The following is a 20,544-nucleotide window of genomic DNA, read 5'->3' as shown; positions in this document are numbered from 1 at the left end:
GCTACAAATGCTCTGATTCTTCTTAGTCCAAGAAGATACGTATGCATAGGATGCGACATCCTAGCGAGCATGTTTTCCCCCAGTCCGAACTACTTTGACTCTGATGTCTATGCTTGATAGACTAAGTAGGCCCAGGATGCGATGTCCTGCCGAGTCAGTCTTGTTTGTTTTCTTGTGTATCTTTCAGCCAGTGTTTGTTTGTTTGTGAGCAGTGTTTTAGCAACCATTTTCCTTCCTATTGTGCGTGGATCCCGTCGAGTACGACGGATGCGTAGGGGTGCTAATACATTCCCTTCGCATAACCGACTCCCGATCCCATTCTCTTTGGTCGCGAGACCATGCTTTTTCCAGGTTTACTTCGAGCGTTTCCTTCCCCTCTTTTGGGATAAATAACGCACGGTGGCGGCTCTGTTGTCTTCGTTTCCCGCCAATTTTTCGCGTAATGCGACACCTGGAAACCTATTTCTGACCACTAGTGCCCTCGCCATCCTGAGGTGGACGACGGGATCGGGTACGACGACGGTCTCTCTGATCCATCCTCGCCTGCAGGGCATCCTGAGCGGTCCTCACCTCTCGAAGGTTACCCATAATGGAACCCTGAGTGTTTTCTATGAGTGCAATATGCTGACGGTGGTGGTGTTGCTGACGGGCTTGTGTATCTGTGATCGTTTGCAGGGACTGTAGAACAGTGTCGTAGGACCTGTCTGTCCTCCGCTGCGACTCTTGCATGAAGCTCATGTTATTCGCCAGCTGTTGTTGGATGGTAGAGAGTAGGTCGTCACACCTCTGCTCTCTAGCCATATGGTCACGCCACATCTCCTCCGTAATATAAAAGCCAGGAGTGGTACCTACAGAAGAAGAAGATGGTGCGGTGTGTGGTGGTGAAGGATGATGGGGGGACACATGGGGTATGGAAGATCTCTCTCTCCGATCATATTCATCATCAGTGTCATGTCCCGCCTCATCAGGAATGTTAGGAGGAAGAGGACCCAAAACAGGTGGAGCATCTAAAGCGTAGGTCCAATTCCTTTCATCTCGTATGTCTGTACGTCTAGTGCACGGTAAAACAACAGATGGGATGGCTACACCATGAACCATAAACATATAGCCTCCTTCTCTCCTCAAACGACACAATTTCATGTCTCTCAGAAATTTTAGGTTAATTGTGCGAGGAGGTAAGGGGTCTAGGGTAGCCATCTCATTGTTCAGGTTAAGCGCCCGAGCAATAGATGTAATCAATCCACCAAAAGAAATCGGTCCCGCTTTATTCAAAGTTAAAGTCATATGAGCAAGCATGAACGGGACCAAATTAATTTGTCTATTTGTGAGGCTTCCTTGTAAAAACAGAAGCTCTCTAGCATTAACCTTATTTGGATTCTCCCGGCCAAAAATAGTATATGCCAACAGATATCTAAAAACTTTGATGGCCGGGTTATGGATAGTTGAGGCAAGAACTCCTTCAAAAGAGTTGGTGGAAGTGTTTGATAAACGCTCCCAGAAGGAAAATACCTCAACTGACCACTCCGAATCCAAAGGGGCCTCACAAATAGCACCGTCCCCATGAGGGATTCCTAACAAGCTGGCTAGTTCGTCGGTACTGAATTCATATTCAACAGCAAACATTCTAAATCTGACAGTACCAACTGTGTTAGTAGTGTTAGGGTTGACAATATAAATTAAGGAACTCAAGAATTCAATTATCAATCGCTCATACGTGGGTTCTTTGTTGGAAAAGAAATTATGCAAACCTAAGTTATCTAATAAATGAAATATGCTATGATAGATACCTAAAGTGTAGAGATAGTTTTCGTCAACATACCTTGTCGGGAGGATTTCCCGATTTTGCAACTGTTCGATAATTTTTCTTTGTCTATCCCCCGGTTTCCCTCCTCGAAGAATGAATCCGTTAAACTCCATTTGTGTAGCTCTTGAAAAGTGACGAAGAAGATGAATTGGAATGTGAAAAGGTTGGATTTTTACGAAATCCGACGGATGAAAATGAAAATGGAAATCGGAAAAATGATTTGTATGGTGTGGTGGTTAGAAAAGTATGAGCTTTTTGTGGGTGCAAGGATGTTTTTCCAAGGTGAAAAAATGGGTTTGGAAGGTTGTAAGGTGTGAAAATGGTGAAGGAAGGGGTTCTGCCCCGACCTTTTACAGACGATGTGGCGGGCGCCACAAGGCAAAATCTGGCTGGGCTTGGTCCTTTGGCTTGGGTTTCTCTTGTCTTTTGTCTTTGAGGGGTCCAGATAGCATTTGTCTTGTGATTTCCTAGTATCGTTGACTTGCATAATTTTATAAAAGTAAGAACAAAAAATAAAAATAAAAATGAAACAAAAATTAAATATTAGACTAATAAATAAATAAATAACTGAAAAATTAAAATGAAAATAAAACAAACATAAGACATATAGAAATATCAATGTATAGATGTAGTTTATATAATATTCCAAATGCGATAATATAAGATGGGCTATGTAAATACGAAAAATATAAAAAAGAGATAAAATAAGATGAAATGGTAAGATCATGTAGTGGGGATGTCGTCTTCCTGAGAGGCTCCACGGAGCATGGCTACCTCCTGCCTGAGCTCTGCGATCTCTCTACGACACTCAGCAATCTGGGTGCGGATATCGGGGGTTTGCAATGAAAGATTATTAGAGAAAATAGTGATTCTGGGAGATGGTGGTGTAGGCGTGTATTCAGAAATTGGTGGTGATCTCGGCTCCTCGACGGTCTCTCCCTGGCCCTCCAGAGCATAACTCCAATTCGTTGGATCATGCACACTGGTCATCATAGGATCTGGCAGTGTGAAATAATGGATAGCCTCGCTGTCGACCAGCAATCGGAACTGACATGGGTGGAAAGAGGCTCTCCTCATCAACCCTCTAGTCAAACAGAAGTCGATGTCCATGGTAGTGTACCCACAGTAGATCCGGAGATGTGACAGCTTGCGAGACAGACCTAAAGCGACAACAATCTGTGTGATGATTCCGCCCACATGGATGACTCCTTTGGTAGATCTGGAGATACCACTGAGACTATATAACAAAAAGTTCCCACATGCTACTGGGCGAGACTGGGATGCATAAAATAGTAGGAAGATCTCCTCTTCACTCAGTAGTGTCTCTGCATCCGGCCTTCCCAGGAAGGAATGTGCTAATATCATCTGAAAGTATCTGAAGGCGGGGTTATGTATAACATGAGATAGCTGCGTAGATGGATCCTGGCTTCCGCCACCTGATATATCACTCCAAAACTTCTCAACCTCCTTACCTAGAAAATATCCCATAGGTGTCTCCGGGATAGCATCAGGAGTGGTCTGGAAACCCAGTAAGTCGCCGAACTCTTTCTGGCTGAAGGAGTACTCAACTCCAAAGAGCCTGAAAGCAGCATACCCATCTGGTCCAGAGTATGGGTCATAGTCGAATGAACTCAGGAACTCCAATGTCAGGTTCCTGTAGGTGTTACTCAAGTCATAAGCAAACTCGTCCCAGTGAAGCTGGTGGCTAAGGAATCGGATACTCGGCTCGATACCCAGTGCCTCCATACAGTGCTGATCAGGATAACATGTGGGTGCCATAGAGAGCGATGTAGCACTCTCTCTGAGCATTATCTCTATAGGCCACGTGCATGTCATCGAAATCCTGCATCCTGTAAAAGTTAAGAAAGTGATCCTGAAAGTGCAAACCATTCAAATTTTAGTCTCAATGCAAAATATGATAAAATAAAATAAAAATAAAATGAAATAAATGCGAAAAAGTAAAATGAAAGAAAAACCATGGGTTGCCTCCCACGCAGCGCTTGGTTAACGTCATTAGCTTGACGTTTAGAATTTATACACCTGTAGTAGTAGGGATTGGTGGATCAACCAGAGTGTGGCTTGAGTAGTATGCTGGAATGTCTCCTCCTTCATAGAGCTTCAGTCTTTGTCCATTTACAATGAATGGACTACATGTTTCGTTCTTGATTTCTACGGCTCTGGATCTCAGAATCTTGGATACTTCGAAAGGACCAGTCCATCTTGAACGTAGCTTTCCAGGGAAGAGTCGTAACCTAGAGTTGAAAAGGAGAACATGATCGCCTATATTGAAGTTTTTCTTTACTATTCTTTTGTCGTGATATGCTTTTGTTCTTTCTTTATATATTTTTGCATTCTCGTAGGCAGATTGCCTAAGTTCTTCTAGTTTATGAATGTCTAGGGTACGCTTTTCTCCAGCGGCTAGGTAGTCTAAATTTAAAGTTTTAATGGCCCAATAGGCCTTATGCTCTAATTCGAATGGTAAGTGACATGATTTTCCATAAACTAGTTGATAAGGAGTAGTTCCTATAGGGATTTTGAAAGCGGTTATGTAGGCCCATAATGCTTCTTGAAGCTTCTGAGACCAGTCTCTCCTAGAAATAGAAACAGTTTTCTCTAGGATTTGTTTTATCTCCCTATTAGATACTTCTACTTGGCCACTAGTTTGTGGATGGTATGGTGTTGCTACTCTATGCCTAACTCCATATTTTCTTAAAAGTTTGTCAAATATTCTCGATATAAAGTGTGATCCTCCATCGCTTATGACTAAACATGGTGTTCCAAATCTAGGGAATATATAGTTTTTAAATAGTTTGATTACTACCCTAGTGTCGTTTGTGGGTGCAGCTATAGCTTCAATCCACTTAGACACATAGTCTACAGCTACTAAGATATACCTGTTTCCTAAGGATGGTGGGAAAGGTCCCATGAAATCTATACCCCATACGTCAAAGAGTTTTACTTCCTGAATATTTCTTAGAGGCATTTCATCACGCCTTGAAATGTTTCCAGTGCGTTGACATCTATCACATTTTACAATGCAAGCATAGACATCGTGCCACATGGTAGGCCAGAATAGGCCAGCTTGAAGAATCTTGGCGTATGTCTTAGAGGTGCTCGCATGTCCACTATAAGGTGCAGAATGACAATGCTCGATAATACTATTTACCTCTTCTTCTGGAACGCAACGGCAAAAAATGGCATCTTTACCCCTTTTGAAAAGGAGCGGTTCGTCCCAATAGAAGTTTCTCACATCGTGGAAGAATTTCTTCTTGCGGTGGTAGTCAAGATCAGGGGGTACTATATCAGCAGCTAGGTAATTAACGAAGTCTGCATACCAGGGTACGTTACTTATTGCTAAGGAATTTTGGGGATGCCAATGAGGGCTTAGGTTATCTTCAATGGTTTCTACTCTAGCTATCAGTCTATCATAGGCGAAATCATCATTTATGGGTACTAGTTCTGGTTTTAGATGTTCTAGCCTAGAAAGGTGATCGGCTACTACATTTTCAGTGTCTTTTTTTATCTCTTATGTCTAAATCAAACTCTTGTAGTAATAAAATCCATCGGAGTAACCTGGGCTTGGCATCTTTTTTACTTAATACGTAACGAATGGCAGCATGATCGGTGTAAAATATAATTTTTGCTCCTACTAGATAAGATCTAAATTTGTCTATAGCGAAAACTACAGCGAGTAATTCTTTTTCAGTTGTTGCATAGTTAAGTTGGGCAGCATCTAGGGTTCTACTAGCATAATAAATGGCATGTAATTTTATATCTTTCCTTTGTCCTAGAACGGCTCCAACTGCATAATCACTAGCATCGCACATTATCTCAAAAGGTTCTGACGAATCATGTGGTTTCACAATGGGTGCCGATACTAACTCTTGCTTTAAAAGATTAAATGCGTCATTACATTTTTCATCGAAAATGAATTCAACATCTTTCATTAAAAGTCCAGTTAAAGGTTTAGTTATTTTGGAGAAGTCCTTAATAAAACGCCGGTAGAATCCAGCGTGTCCAAGAAAGCTTCGGACTTCTCTGATAGTTTTTGGTGGTTTTAGGTTTTCTATAACTTCTATTTTAGCTTTATCTACCTCTATACCTTTTTCGGAAACTATATGTCCTAAAACTATTCCTTCGGTTACCATGAAATGACATTTTTCCCAGTTCAGCACGAGGTTCACCTCCACGCATCTCTCCAGGATTTTCTCAAGGTTAGCAAGACAATTACGGAAATCAAATCCGCAAACTGAGAAATCATCCATAAACACTTCCATGATACCATCTAGGTAATCTGCAAAGATTGACATCATGCAACATTGGAAAGTAGCTAGGGCATTACAGAGGCCGAATGACATTCGTCTGTAGGCAAAAGTTCCATAAGGGCATGTAAAGGTAGTTTTTTCTTGATCTTCGGGGTGGATAGGTATTTGGAAGAATCCATAGTATCCATCTAGATAGCAGAAGTAAGAGTGTCTGGCTAGACGCTACAACATTTGGTCTATAAATGGTAAAGGGAAATGATCCTTCCTAGTTGCTTTATTTAATTTTCTATAATCTATACACACCCGTCATCCTCCTTCTAAACGTTTTGCTACATGTTCGCCTTTATCGTTTTGCACGACTGTGATGCCTCCCTTTTTAGGTACTACATGCACAGGGCTCACCCACTTACTATTTGAGATCTGGTAGATGATACCTGTCTCAAGTAACTTAAGAACTTCCTTTTTAACAACATCACTCATTATAGGTTTTATTCTTCTTTGATATTCCCTGGAGGGTTTTGAATCTTCTTCGAGCGAAATCCGATGCATGCATACGAATGGGCTTATACCTTTCAGGTCAGAGATATTATATCCTAAGGCTGAGGGATATCTTCGTAAAACGTCTAAAAGTTGGTTCGTTTCCTCTTGGCTCAAGGTAGCACTAACTATAACTGAACGGTTCATCTTTTCATCGAGGAACTCATATCTCAGGTTCTTAGGCAGTTCCTTAAGTTCTAAGGTTGGTTTCTTAAGGCATGGCATATGATCTGGAGTAAGGGATAAACATTCGTAAAGGTTATCATCGATGTAGGGTTTCTTAAAGTCATCATCTTCCCTTATGAGAGTTGATGGTAACTTGATTGTTTTTATAACTTCTTTTTGTTCTAATTCTCTAACACATTCATCAATGATATCTAAGGCATAACACGAGTCTCCCATCACAGGTGCCATAAGAAATTTCGAAAGTATAAATTCTATTTTCTCGTCACCTAACTCAAATGTCAACTTTCCTTTCTTGACATATATTATGGCTCCTGCAGTCGATAAGAATGGTCTACCTAGAAGGATTGGTATATCATTGTCCTCTTTGATGTCCATGACAACAAAATCAGCAGGGATAAATAACTGACCTATCCTAACAGGAAGATCTTCTAAAATGCCTATCGGATATTTAACAGATCTATCGGCTAACTGAAGTGACATCTTAGTGGGCTGTAATTCTCCTAAGTTTAACCTCTCACAAACTGCTAAAGGCATTAGGCTCACACTAGCTCCTAAGTCTAGAAAAGCTTTTTCGATGACATGATTACCCAAAAGGCAAGGAATGGAGAAATTTCCAGGATCTTTATCTTTCTTTGCTAATTTGTCCTTGGAAATAGCATTACATTCCAAAGGCTTCGGATCGTCAAGTCTACGTTTGTTGGTAAGGATGTCTTTGAGAAACTTCGCATAAGAAGGTATTTGGGTGATGGCTTCTGTGAAAGGGATTTCTACATGAAGTTTTTCTATAACTTTAATAAATTTTTGATACTGTTTATTAATCTGGGTTTGTTTGAGTCTTTGCGGATATGGTATAGGTGGTTTATAAGGCGGGGGTGGTACGTTAGTTTTATCTTTAGGTTCTTCTCCTTTTTCTCGACCTTCCTGGTTTTCAGGTTCCTCTGGTTCCTTTACTTCGTCCGTGGGTTTGGTACATTCCTTAGAAGTTTCGGGTTCACTCAATCTAGGGTTTGGTGGCTCATCATAAGCGTTCCCACTTCGTAGGGTAATGGCATTGGCTTGTCATCTCGGATTTTGTTGAGGTTGTCCAGGGAATTGTCCTCCAGGAGTAGTCTGAGGGGCTTGGTTTAAAGCTACCTGAGAGATCTGGGTTTCAAGCATCTTGGTATGAGTAACTATTTGGTCAACCTTGGTTCCTAACTGAGTAATCAATTCGTTTTAAAATGAATGTTTTGGTTCATGAACTCCTTGTTTTGTTGGGTTTGAGCGGTGAGAAAATTTCTCATAATTTTCTCAAGGCTCAGCTTTGGTGGCACAAGTTGCATAGGTTGATTTGATCTAGGGGCTTGATAACTAGGTCTCGGAGGTGCATTATTTTGAATAGGGTTATTGTTTTTATAGGAGAAGTTCGGGTGATTCCTCCATCCAGGGTTATAGGTATTCGAATATGGGTTCCCTTGGGTGTAGTTCACTTGCTCAGAGTGGGTTTCGTTTAATAGACTGCATTCTGCAGATTGGTGTCCTTTGGTTCCACATATCTCACAATCTGACGAAACTGCGGCTACAGTATTCGGGTTTATGCATATATGCTCGACTTTGAGGGCTAATGCGTCCATTTTAGCTTGCATCATGTCTATAGAGCTTAGTTCATTCACTCATCCTTGGGCTTCCTTCTTCTCAACTGTCGCTGGTTCGACTCCCCATGATTGATGGTTTTGAGCCATATCTTCGATGAGGGCACTAACTTTAGGATAAGGATTGTTCATCAGAGCACCGCCTGCGGCAGCGTCGATGGTCATCTTTGTGTCGTAATGAAGTCCATTATAGAAGGTTTGAATGATTAACCAATTTTCTAAGCCATGATGTGGGCATGCTCGTAACAACTCTTTATATCTCTCCCAAGCTTCGAACAACGATTCTCCTTGGTTTTGGGTAAATCTAGTTATATGGTTTCGAAGAACGGCGATTTTACTCAGGGGAAAATATCTAGCAAGAAAAACTCTTCTAAGGTAATCCCAAGTCGTAATGGAATTGGATGGAAGGGAATCTAACCATGATAGGGCTTTATCTCTGAGGGAAAAAGGAAATAATCTTAAACATATTGCCTCATGAGAAGCTCCATTGGTTTTAAAAGTGTCTGCTAACTGAAGAAATATTTTTAAATGTTGGTTTGGGTTCTCAGTAGCGAGACCCGCGAATTGTCTCTGTTGCACTAGTTGCAACAGGGATGGTTTAAGTTCAAAATTATTAGCTGGGATGGTTGGATTTACTATACTAGAACTAGGTTCTTCATTTGATGGTTGAGTGAAATCTTTAAGAGGTCTTTGGTTTTGATCTTCGGCCATCGCTTTCTTAATTCTATGAAAGAATAAACGTGCGCGAGCGTAACGTTCAGGTTCCGCCAGAGGGTATACTAAGCTTAAACTTCCGGTGCTGCGAGTTCTTCGCATTGACCGGCGGGAAATAGCCTAAGTCTAAACGATATAACAACAGGAAAATGAAATTTGATGAAATTGGTCCCCGACAACGGCGCCAAAAACTTGATGCAGTGTTTCGTAAGTATACGAACGTGTCAGAGTAATATAAAAGATTGTCGAATCCACAGAGACCAAGTGTCAATCTATCGTTATTTATTGTTATGGTGTTTATCAAAGGCAATCAAAATAGGTGTTTTTGGAGTGTGCAATGAAAAGTAAAGTGTTGAATAAAGATTAATTAATAAAGACAGGGTCGAATGTAATTCACGTAATCAATTAATAATCCAAGTACTTGCTAATAGAGCTACTTATGGGCAATGTTTCCTACTTTGAAAAGAACTAATTTAACAGGAACTGTCGCTTTCGCGTATTCAGAACCGAGTTGTACTCCCTAATCAAACCCTCTTATTGTCACTTATAAAAAGGCGCGCATTGCGTTAGAGTAGTAAACCTATTTTTAAGAAATATAGTATCTTGACTAAGTTGAAAAGTATTATAACCTGGATTTCTTAACCAAAAGAGGTTCTCACGAACCAGACTCTAAACTTATAAATGCGTCCGAAAAAAGTTTTAAAATCTCTTATCTTCTTAAGTTAAAAACTCCTAATGAATTAAACAAAGCGCTTTCGCTGTTTTTGAAATAGTTAAAAACAATTAAGTTTAGATAGACGTTGGATGACTTTCGATCTTACCCAACGAAATTGAAGTGCGGGAAAACTTAAGTTGAAAGTTAAAATAGCCTTTAAGTGTTTCTACGAACAATTGTATGGATTATCGGTTCAATTACGATCCTTAGATTCTAACCTTATAAATTTAGTTAGACATGGTAAAGTAAAAGTGCATTAATTTAAATAAAAGTAGTGCGAGTGCGGAAAGTAAATAAAAGTAGTGCGAGTGCGAGGAAATAAATAAAGTAAAGAGAGTACGAGGAAATAAATAATTTAAAGCGAGTGCGAGGAAATAAATAATTTAAAGCGAGTGCGAGGAAATAAATATAGTAAGAGAGTGCGAGGAAATAAATAAAGTAAAGCGAGTGCGGGAAAATAAATAAGATAAAGACAAGTAATAAAAACCTGCTCCAATCGGAGGGTTGAATAAATTGCAAAGTGGAAATGAAAATGGAGGCAGGATTAACTTCCTTCCAAAGTGCTCCAAACTCGATTACAGACTCTATCACAGACTTGATTACACAATTGTGGTAACACTCCAATGCGAAGCGATTACCACTTTAAAATACTAAATATATGCCTAAGTGAAAAAAAGTTGCTCTGAGTTTGCCTCTGTTCTAAGTTTGGATGATTGTAAAAGTGATTTCGAGTTTTTATTTATAAGCAAGTAAAAAGATGGAAATGACAAGGATGCACCTTTTTGTCTGATTGATATGATAAAGCTTCCAGATGTAGGTATCTTTATTGTTCTTTTGAATAATTCATATATCATTCTACCTTAAACTATCAATACCGTTTTAACCTGTTGCATTTTGCAGTTAACTTGGTGTGTCATCGTTGCTACTACTGATAAACTAAAAGCATCCGGAAATGATTGGTATTACCAGACATGCTACATGTGTCCAAGAGTTTCCAAAGGAAATAGTCCACCTTATAAATGCGAAAGTGGTCATTCAACGAAAATTGATATTTATAGGTATTATTTAGTTAATCAATCATTCATAGTTATACATCATGTTTTCCAATTATGAAATTAACGAAGCATGTTCATGTACAAAACCGAGATTGAAGTTGTCGATGATGGTTGTCGTGCCATTTTTGTCTTCTAGGGCAATGAGTATTTAGAATTGTTGGAAATTTCTACTGCTCAACTCCGTGAAACAATGCTTGAGGTCTCATCATATATTTTATCTAATTTCAACATATTTTTTGTTTTTATTTTACACTTTTTATTTTCATATAGGCTAGTGTTGATGATCCACTAGTTTTTCTTTTGGTACTTGATAAATTACTTGGTAAAAAATATGCCTTTAAATTCAAATGGTAACCCAGGTGGGGTAATGCAAGTGTTATGTCGGTCAACCGTGATAAAGACACGATTAAGAAGTTACTTTCACTCTGGGATGTTTGCAAGGTATTTCACAAACACATGCCTAATTTGCATTGTAATTTTATACATATATTTGATCCCTACATAATACTCGCCCTTTTTGTTATAGGACCGAACATCCACTGAAGTTAATGATGATCAAATTTTGCATGCATTATATATATGAAATTCAATTACATTTGTTTATTTACTTTTATTTTCATTCAGACATATGTTTTACTAATTTTTTTATGAACGCCTTTAGATTAAGGAAAGTGTAGATGAAGCAACACTTACTCATGAATGGAATATCATCATAGTAAATATTACATGATATTAACATGTTGCAGTGTTGTTGTTTATTTTGTTATCCAAATGTTAGTGATCAAAGCATTATGATTCGTTTTATAACTATATACTTTATGTGACAGGAATTAGAAATTACCTCTAAATTGAATCCATAACCATTTCCTCGTGTTCCTTCTGCAAAGATGGTTGATTAAATATGAATTAATTTTATGACATGTTTATTGTATGTTAATTTGTAATGGTTTATTTTGACATTGTATTTTTATCAAGACTTTGTTACTCCTGAAAAACAACCACAATCAATCACTCCTTTCAACCATGGCAAACGAGGTGTAGTTCATGGGTCGAGCGAGTCATCTAGCGTGAAATACCTTGCTGAAGAAGAACAATCTTCAATCAGAGTACGTCGAAAACATGTCATGATGGAGAAGAAATAATTTGTTATATGCTATTATAGACCCTCTCAATGCCTATGTTTCCTACTACTAACCTTATTAACTCCCATTATGATTTTTGTTATTTGAATATTACCCTTTTTGCAACAAGTTATGTTTTGCAATATGTACCATGTATGTATATTTTTCTATAAACTCACACAACTTCACTTCCTACATTAGTTTTATGAATATTTCTCATATTTTCTGCATCAAGAAGAATGGTTTTTATTTCTTGTGAACTTCAAAGTTTTAGTAATATACAACACTATTATTGTGGCCCGCATAGAGTATTGTTATTTCAGTTTTTGTTTTCCACTAAAAAAATTAAAAAATGGGCCAACAACTTAACATTCATATATACACAATCATTTGAAAGTTAAATCTATCTGGTCAAAACCATTTTTGAATGAAGAAGTTTGGAAATATAATTTAATATTTTTGGAAATATATATTAAATTCTTGATACATAATCTGTTTAATTTTGTTGAATGAGGAAGTTTGTTACCTTTCTTACATATATAAATTAACTTTGTAACTATCGGTTTATGATCATCATGTAAAACTCCATAAACATGACCTTGACCTGTTATAATGGCTATAAACATGGAGCCTCCATACAAAGCTGATTTTCAGCTATTCCAATGATACTCCCAGATATGATATTATTTCTCTACTGCATACTGTATCGGGGTATTCATTACCTTTAGATTTATTGACTAAATCAAAAGTAAATCATACAAATCGAGTCGCCACCACACTTCTATTTATCCAAAGGAAAGGTTAGAAAGCGAACAAAAATCGAGAAGTTTTATCGAATCAAAAACTAATAAAATGTCAGAGATCGGGGTAAGGGGGTTGGTTATGCAATGGAAGGTTTTAAGCACCCAAAACATCCTAGGTACTCCTAGGGAGCCCTTTTCACAATTTGTTGTAAGGTAGGTTGGTATCTTGTGAAAATTTGTTTATGCAAACATGATTGGGGAGATGAGAGAAGAATGTACAAATTAATTACAATTTTATGTTTGAATGGATAAACCCACTGCCTACGTACCATCTTAAAAAAGATTAGGATCAAAACCTCGTAGTTCGGGGTAAAAATCTCAAAACAAGTTGGTGAATTGATTGGTAAAAAAGTCTTAAGGTCTTTCGTTATCCAAGGGAGAAAACTCAACCTAAAACCACAAATCCACCATGTGAGGATAGCTTCAACATGCTAGTGAGGGGTTAACCCTATAATAAGCATGGAAGACTCATTGTCCATCACTAAGGATATAGGTGAGTATTATATCTACCTTAAGGATAACTCAAACCTAATAGCTAAAGGTTATGAAAACGTTTTGATAAGAAGTGGCCATTGAAACCACAAAACATTTGAATGAGTTATATTTACCAATGGAAAGTATTTACAAAATATGGTCAAAGTTGACTTAAAAATTCAATTCAAAATAAGTGTTATGAAAAGAAAGTTTGAAAATCAAAAGCATAATGCTTAGGTTTCTAAGGTTTGAAAACAAATGTTAATGTTTGCACAAAAGTTTTGGCTTGGGTTAGAGTGGAGGGAAGAAGAAGAATGGCTAACTCTTAAAAATACAAGAGATGAAGGAAAAGAAATAAGAACACAAATGGAGTTCCCTTCTTGAGATCATATTGATGATCCAAGTAGCTCCCATCCTTTGGAATAAGCAAGCAAATAAGCCAATACTCAAGCAATCAATCAATCAAATAAGCTCTTAGGAATCTTCCAATGGCTCTTGTATCTCTCATTTTAGATGCTCATGACAATGGTTCTTCAACTTGGCTCAAAATAGGAATCCCTAGCACAAAAGCACGCACATCAAAAAGTTCTATAATGCAAACAAAGAATGGACAAGAGTGCGTTTAGGAATTTGGTCCTTCTAATTCATCTTCAACATTAAGTCCTTTTTACTCCATTTTTGCATAGGTAATGTCCTAAAATCTAAGTCCTTTTGTCCATTTTGCATTTGGTTCACAACAATCAAAATAAAACACAAGCACAATAGTATATACACAATTATGTGCTCAAGTGAGCAAAAGGCAAATTGCATTAACATAAACATGTGCTCAAATGAGTAAAGGGCAAAAGCAAATGATTAATATGTACAAGAATATTAAATTGCATAAATGTAAAGTGCAAGAATTAAAGGTTAATGGTCAATTGTTAGTGTTAGTGTGCCATAAGGCAATTTAGCGCTATGTTAAGCAATCGTAAGTGGACTAATGTAGTAGTCACACCTATTTGAGGCCGGTCAACAAAAATATAGACAACAACACAAGTTAGAGATCTTGATTAGTGAATCAAGCTCCTACAACTTGCCATGCCAAAAGAAGATGAGAAATGATCTTGTATTGATTTAGGTTCTTTGCTTGATTAGGAAGCAACCTATCCTTAATGCAAAGCCATTCACTTGATCTATGATCAAGATGAATTAGATTTGAATCAAGGAAGGTTAAACCTCTTATACATCAAGGCTAACCACCAATCCTTAACTCATTGATAAAAAAGAAAAAGAAATGAAGAATGAGATGAATAAGAATGAACATTAATGGAAATTCAAATGAAGTAATCAACATACATTGACCAAAGATAGATGGGATCAAGGTTAAACATTAGTAAACAGAAGCAAAATGAAAGTTAGGAGTCAAGAAAAAAATAAAATATTTTTCGTATTTTTCAAAATTAAAATAATACTTGAATTGAAATAAACAATTAAAGGTCAAACTTCAAATCCATTTCAAATCAACTTTGAAAAGTCCAAATGGATCATCCTAAGTTCAACAAGGTCAAACAAAGTTTGACAAAAAATTTCAGTATTTTTAGAAACCAGAAACTATTTTTAATCAATTAAAAATGCATAAAAAATAACCTAATTGAATTAAAATCTCAAATAAATCTCAAATCAATTAATAAATTGATGAGAATATTTTTCATAGATCCATCATCATTCAAAGAGGTTGAGAAAATATTTTTGTATTTTTTGAATATCAAAAATTATTTAAAATGAATTAAAAATAACCAGAAAAGAGAAAATTCATAGAAAATATCAAATGATAAAATAAAAAATATTAAAAATCATTTTTAGAAACTAGAAATTAAAAGAGAAATAATGCAATTGGTCTCACATTTTTTGGAATTAAAATGAATGAGATATGATTTTTTGAAATGGAAAGAAATAAAAGAAATAAAATGAAAATTAAATCAGAAATAAAAAATGAGAAAAAGTGTGATGCGTTGGATCCAAGCTTATTAATTGAGCTGGCGCATTAGACGACTCACATGCGCGCATCCACCAAACACGCTGGACAATGAGAAACACCAAGCCATTAAAAAAGTCATAATGATGGAAGGATGAGATTAATTTGGAGAATGCATCGCATGGCTGTGGTTTGATCTGGAAAACGGACGGTGGTGTACACCACCGTCTTCTCCGGCGAGACCAGAGATTCCGGCGAGAGTTGAAGAGAACAAAACCTAACCAAATGAGGCGATCTATACATCAATGGAAAGCTGGGGTGATGTACATCACCCCTGTGCCATCTATTTTCACTCTAGATCTCCATGGTAAGAGAAATCAGAGGTGGAAAATTATGGTGTTCATCTTGAACTTGGTAGAATTTCAAAATTAAAAGCACAGTTTAATTGCCTCTGATGAGGGGACTTCAGCCAACCCAATAAATGCAAGAAACAAGCTACAAACAGTGATTTTCGAAGAAGGAAACTTTAAATATCCACCTCTAAAATGTGGATCTATGGAGTACAATTCCTCTTAGCTATTGCTTGCAGTGTGATCTAGAGATGAAGATGAAGCAAGGTCAAGGAATTATGAGTCTGAAAATCAACCAATGAAGTTGAAATTTAGATCTGAATTTTTGAAAAGAAAGTGAGAATTCCTTTAGGTATGGCTATGGAGGGAGTTGTGCAGCATAACAGGCGCCTTCAGGTTATCAAATTATGAAGCCTAGCACACTTATTTATAGCAAATGGAAGCTGCAAGCATGAGCAAAATGTGTGCATGAATGAAGAGGGCCTCCATGCATGGGCCTGTACAGGCGCATGGAGGGCCCAATTCCTATTGCAAAAGAATGCTGATATCATCTTGAATTGAAATGGACGTGCATAATTAATGCAATTGGCTTGTGCAATGAGTTTTCAACTAGTTTCCAAAAATGCACCAAAAGGTTCTTCTCTTCAAAAATGCCACCTCCAAAAATAGAATATGGCCTTATGGGTAATGGTTGGAAAGATATTGACACGAGGATCAATTGTTATGTTGAACAAAACTTCATTTTAAATTTGGAAATTGATGAAAATTGATCATAAAGTGCAAGGTGCAAAACACGTGTATGTGAAAATTTCCAAAATGGGCCAACTTCAAGCCTTTTTGTTTCAATGATGCAAGCTCCAAATTACAAAAACTTCAACATAAAAGTTGTAGATATTTTCAAGAAAATAAATTTGAACTTATATTTTGCATCATTTCGATTTTTTATGAGAAAGTTATGGGCACTTGAAGTTGGACTTTTTCACATTTCAATGCCTTTGGTCCAAAGTGACCTATAATGTTTTGCATTATCACATGTATTTCGTTTAGGATTATGAAAATTTTCTCAACATAAAAATGAAGTATACATCTTAAAATTTCCAATGCATTTGATTCCACCTCAAAATCATGAAAAATGAATGAGTTATGTTCTTGGGAAGTTGACCTAAAATTAGGGTTTCAGTCAAAATGACCTATAATGTTTTGAAATGGGTGATGACCTTAAAAGCTTCAAATAAATTTTTGATGAACACTAAAGTTGTTCATATGGTTCTTAAGAACATATTTTCTTTTGGGGTCATCTCCATTTGACAAACACATTAAAAGTTAGGTCTCAGTGTACTTCAAAATAGTCAGATGAATTGACTGATCAACTTCTCAAGTCCATGCCTCAAATCTTGATGAATTGGTTATTGAGGACACTCAAATAAGCTCAAATATGCATGAATTTATGAATTTAATAACTTCCATTGATTGTATTTGATCATGGTTTGAGGTTGCTTCATGAGCAAGGCACAGTCAATGCATAAATGAATTAGGGTTTCCTTGGGAAACAATCCTCAAGCCCTTTGGTTTTCTTTGATCAAAAGGATGAATTGAGATACTTGGGAGGCATATATGATGGATGAGAGCTTTGGGAACCATTATCATGCTTGCTTTCATCTTCACCTGGCCATATCAATGAGCATAGGGTCTCCTAGGAGCAAAAGATCTCATGATTGCTCAAGCTACAAAACAAGTAAAGTTAGTGACATATTTTTCTGCTTTTGGTTAGTAAATAAAGTGAGAAAAGAAATAATATATAATTCAAGCATGCTTGGTGGTCTCAAACCAACTCACAAGTGTTCCCACCCAAAGGTTAGGAGCCAAGATGCTATGATCCTTGAGGCCAGATGCAAATGCAATGTTATGATGCCATGAGGGATCTTAGGGTAAAAATTGGGGTCTTACACATACATGTGGTTATCTTTTTTGGTTGGTATCTGTGAAACATTATCATGTGTCAGATAAGTGATACTTCTACCATGCCCATGTCAATCAATTTATTCATTTTATAATGTTATACATGTTTCTTATGTACTATGAGGCGTGGTACAATAAATTAAGGAGTATAACTCTTGACAATATCACTTTTCCTCCGTAAACACTCAACCTTCTTTTCCATTAATGTTTCGGTAAGCTAAAAGTCAGTGGTTGTACTTGTCCACGACAAACATACTATCCTACACCATTAAAACAAGATATTGAAAAATCTTCAACCTATGTAGTAGTATTAAAGTTCATATACTCTTTCTTTGAGGATACTATCAAAGATGTCAATCTCAAGACATTGTAAAATATCACAAATCCAGCAATATATTTCTATGGGGTATATTAAATTTTTATTAACTTAGTTATTCAATTCATGTCTGCTGTCAGAGATGTATGTATGAAGTAATGTATTTGCATGTTATCCATTTTTTTGAGAAGTGATAAAATGAGGCTCACATAACTAATCGTCGAAATTCTTTAGTTATATATTATAGATGTTATAAAGTACAATCTGGTAAAAACACATAATTTCATTACTGCTAAACTATTTGGCTAACATTATATATAAACAACTTCACACCATTGTAGCAATGAAGCTTCCAAAACAAAAACCATAATCCACCTTCTTCACTTTCTACCACTGAAATCAACAGTTTATCTTTTTTACATACATCCTTTATGAATGAATGTCAAATGTAAAGCCCAACATGTAACACCCGGTTTAATTCCGTATTTATTTATTTGGTATTTATTTTAATTATCATTATTTGGTGTGATAATTAATTAAATATATGTTCAGGTGATTATTTGAATTATTTGAATATATGTGTTATTTGAATAATTGAATTTTATGAGTAGAAATAGCAATTGTCTAGTAATGAACCTAATTAATTAGAATGGATGGATAAGTGGATTAAGCCCATTATAAGTTACAAAGATAGTAAGGATTTTATAGATTAGAGTTAGTTTTGTAAAACAAGAAAAGAAGAGAGAATAAAATAGAAGAGAAAGAGGAGAAGAGGAAACTAGAAGAAGAAGGACCTAGAGATTTCATCTATACTAAGGTAAGGTTGGGATTTCAAGTGGTCATGGGTAAATATAATGTATGTAATGTATGTGGGTTAGATATCATGAACTTAGGATTTGGGGATTTTGATTTTTGAGAAACCCTAACATGTGTTTATGTTTTAATCCATGAAATTGATGTTTATGTTATGCTATGATGTTTCAATATTGAATTCCATGAATGGGTATGTGTATAGAACATGATTTGGTGTATAATTTCATGTTTGATTTTCACTTGAAAATGGTTGATTTGAGATTTTGGTGAGAATTAGTGGAGCTTAGAATCTTGTTTCTATGATCCTAATAGTTGCTATATGATATATATATATATATATATATATATATATAATATATATATATATATATATATATTATATATATATATAGGTTGTATAACTATTTATTTCATGAAAAATGATGGATTAATGTGGTTTTATAATGAAAATTCATGCTGGACAATAACATTTTTGCAACAACGGTTTTTCTAGTTTTTGACAGCATTTTCGCAACACCAAATTTTCTGGTTTTTGATAGCATTTTGAAAAACTTGTAAATTCAATAACTTTTGAACTATAACTCCGTTTGAGGTGCCTTTTGGACCATTACGAAGCTAAGAATATTATATATAACGTGATATTGATTTTGATAGTAGTAGATTAATATTTTATCAAAAGAATCCTAATATGTATGTATGTTGTATGTATTGGATGATTTTAGATGGATTTTGTGAAGAAACATAATACTTGTATGTTGTATGTATTGAATGTGAATGATATGTTTTCTATTGTTTGACATGTATTGGATGATTTTAGATGGATTTTGTGAAGAAACATAATACTTGAAATTAGTTATGTAATGATGTGAATTGGTGAATTTGATGAATAACATGAATTGACTTGTTTGATTTATGTTAATTTGTTGTGATGCGATGATGAATGATATTTGATGTATTGTTTGGGATGGAAGTCATGTTAGGTGTATGTTGTACAAATGTTGGATATGGTATGCTTATGTATGATTAAAGGGTTGAGATCGTCTTAATTGCATGAGTCTTGTTGTTGTTGCACACTTACACTAGCATGAGTCTATGAAAGAGGCAATGTTGGGTAATCTCGTGTAGATTATTTGCTTGTCCCAAACTTAACGCTGAATGGGGTTTGAAAGCTTAAGGCCTAATCAAGCTTTAAAGGTGGTTATCTAGTCTATTTGAGAGACGCTCGGTAAGATGGAAATGATAAAGGATGGGATCTACATGCATATCGCATTGAGTTATACGTTGAGTCGCACGTGTCGGTGTGAATTGTTATTTGTGTGATTATGTGATATGATTATGTGGATATGATTTTGGTAGATATGCATATACGTGGATTTTAGGTGATCCATTTAATATGAATTGTTGATGTGTTGCCGATGAGATATGTGTGCATATTTGTGATATATGTGATGAAATGGTGACTTGTATACATTATGGAGTCATGTGAAAGTTGTATACATATTTGATGATGATTTGTAAATGATGATGGATGATAATATGTACATAAAATTGATATATTGTGAAATATGACTTTTGTACATCGTTTAGTATTTATAGATGAATACTTGTGGATTGTTGAGCCATTTCGTATGATGGTAAACATGTGATTCTTTAATAAGATGATATGATGCATGTTTGTATGAAGCATGACGAATTCTAATAATGTATGTATGTTTGTTATACATTTCATATTATTATGTTTTTCTATAATGATTTGAATTCTCACCCTTCTGTTGGAATGATGTTCTATCGCAGCATCGCTCAGGTACCGGAGATAGTGGTGCTTCGCACAAGGATTAGATTCG

The 20,544-nt window shown here is 36.2% G+C and overlaps 1 non-coding gene across 1 annotated transcript; it reads left to right on the top strand.

Moving 5' to 3' along the window:
• The first annotated feature begins 8,643 nt into the window (after positions 1 to 8,643).
• Positions 8,644 to 8,750, top strand: LOC127108531 (small nucleolar RNA R71). Its single transcript, XR_007796063.1, has one exon. It is a non-coding gene; the product is annotated as a small nucleolar RNA R71 (small nucleolar RNA).
• Positions 8,751 to 20,544: the final 11,794 nt, after the last annotated feature.

Source organism: Lathyrus oleraceus, chromosome 7 (genome assembly GCF_024323335.1).
Source record: "Lathyrus oleraceus cultivar Zhongwan6 chromosome 7, CAAS_Psat_ZW6_1.0, whole genome shotgun sequence".
NCBI classification, from domain to species: domain Eukaryota; kingdom Viridiplantae; phylum Streptophyta; class Magnoliopsida; order Fabales; family Fabaceae; genus Lathyrus; species Lathyrus oleraceus.
Note: the sequence above shows the minus strand (reverse complement) of the source record. Positions and strands in the feature narration are given on the sequence as shown.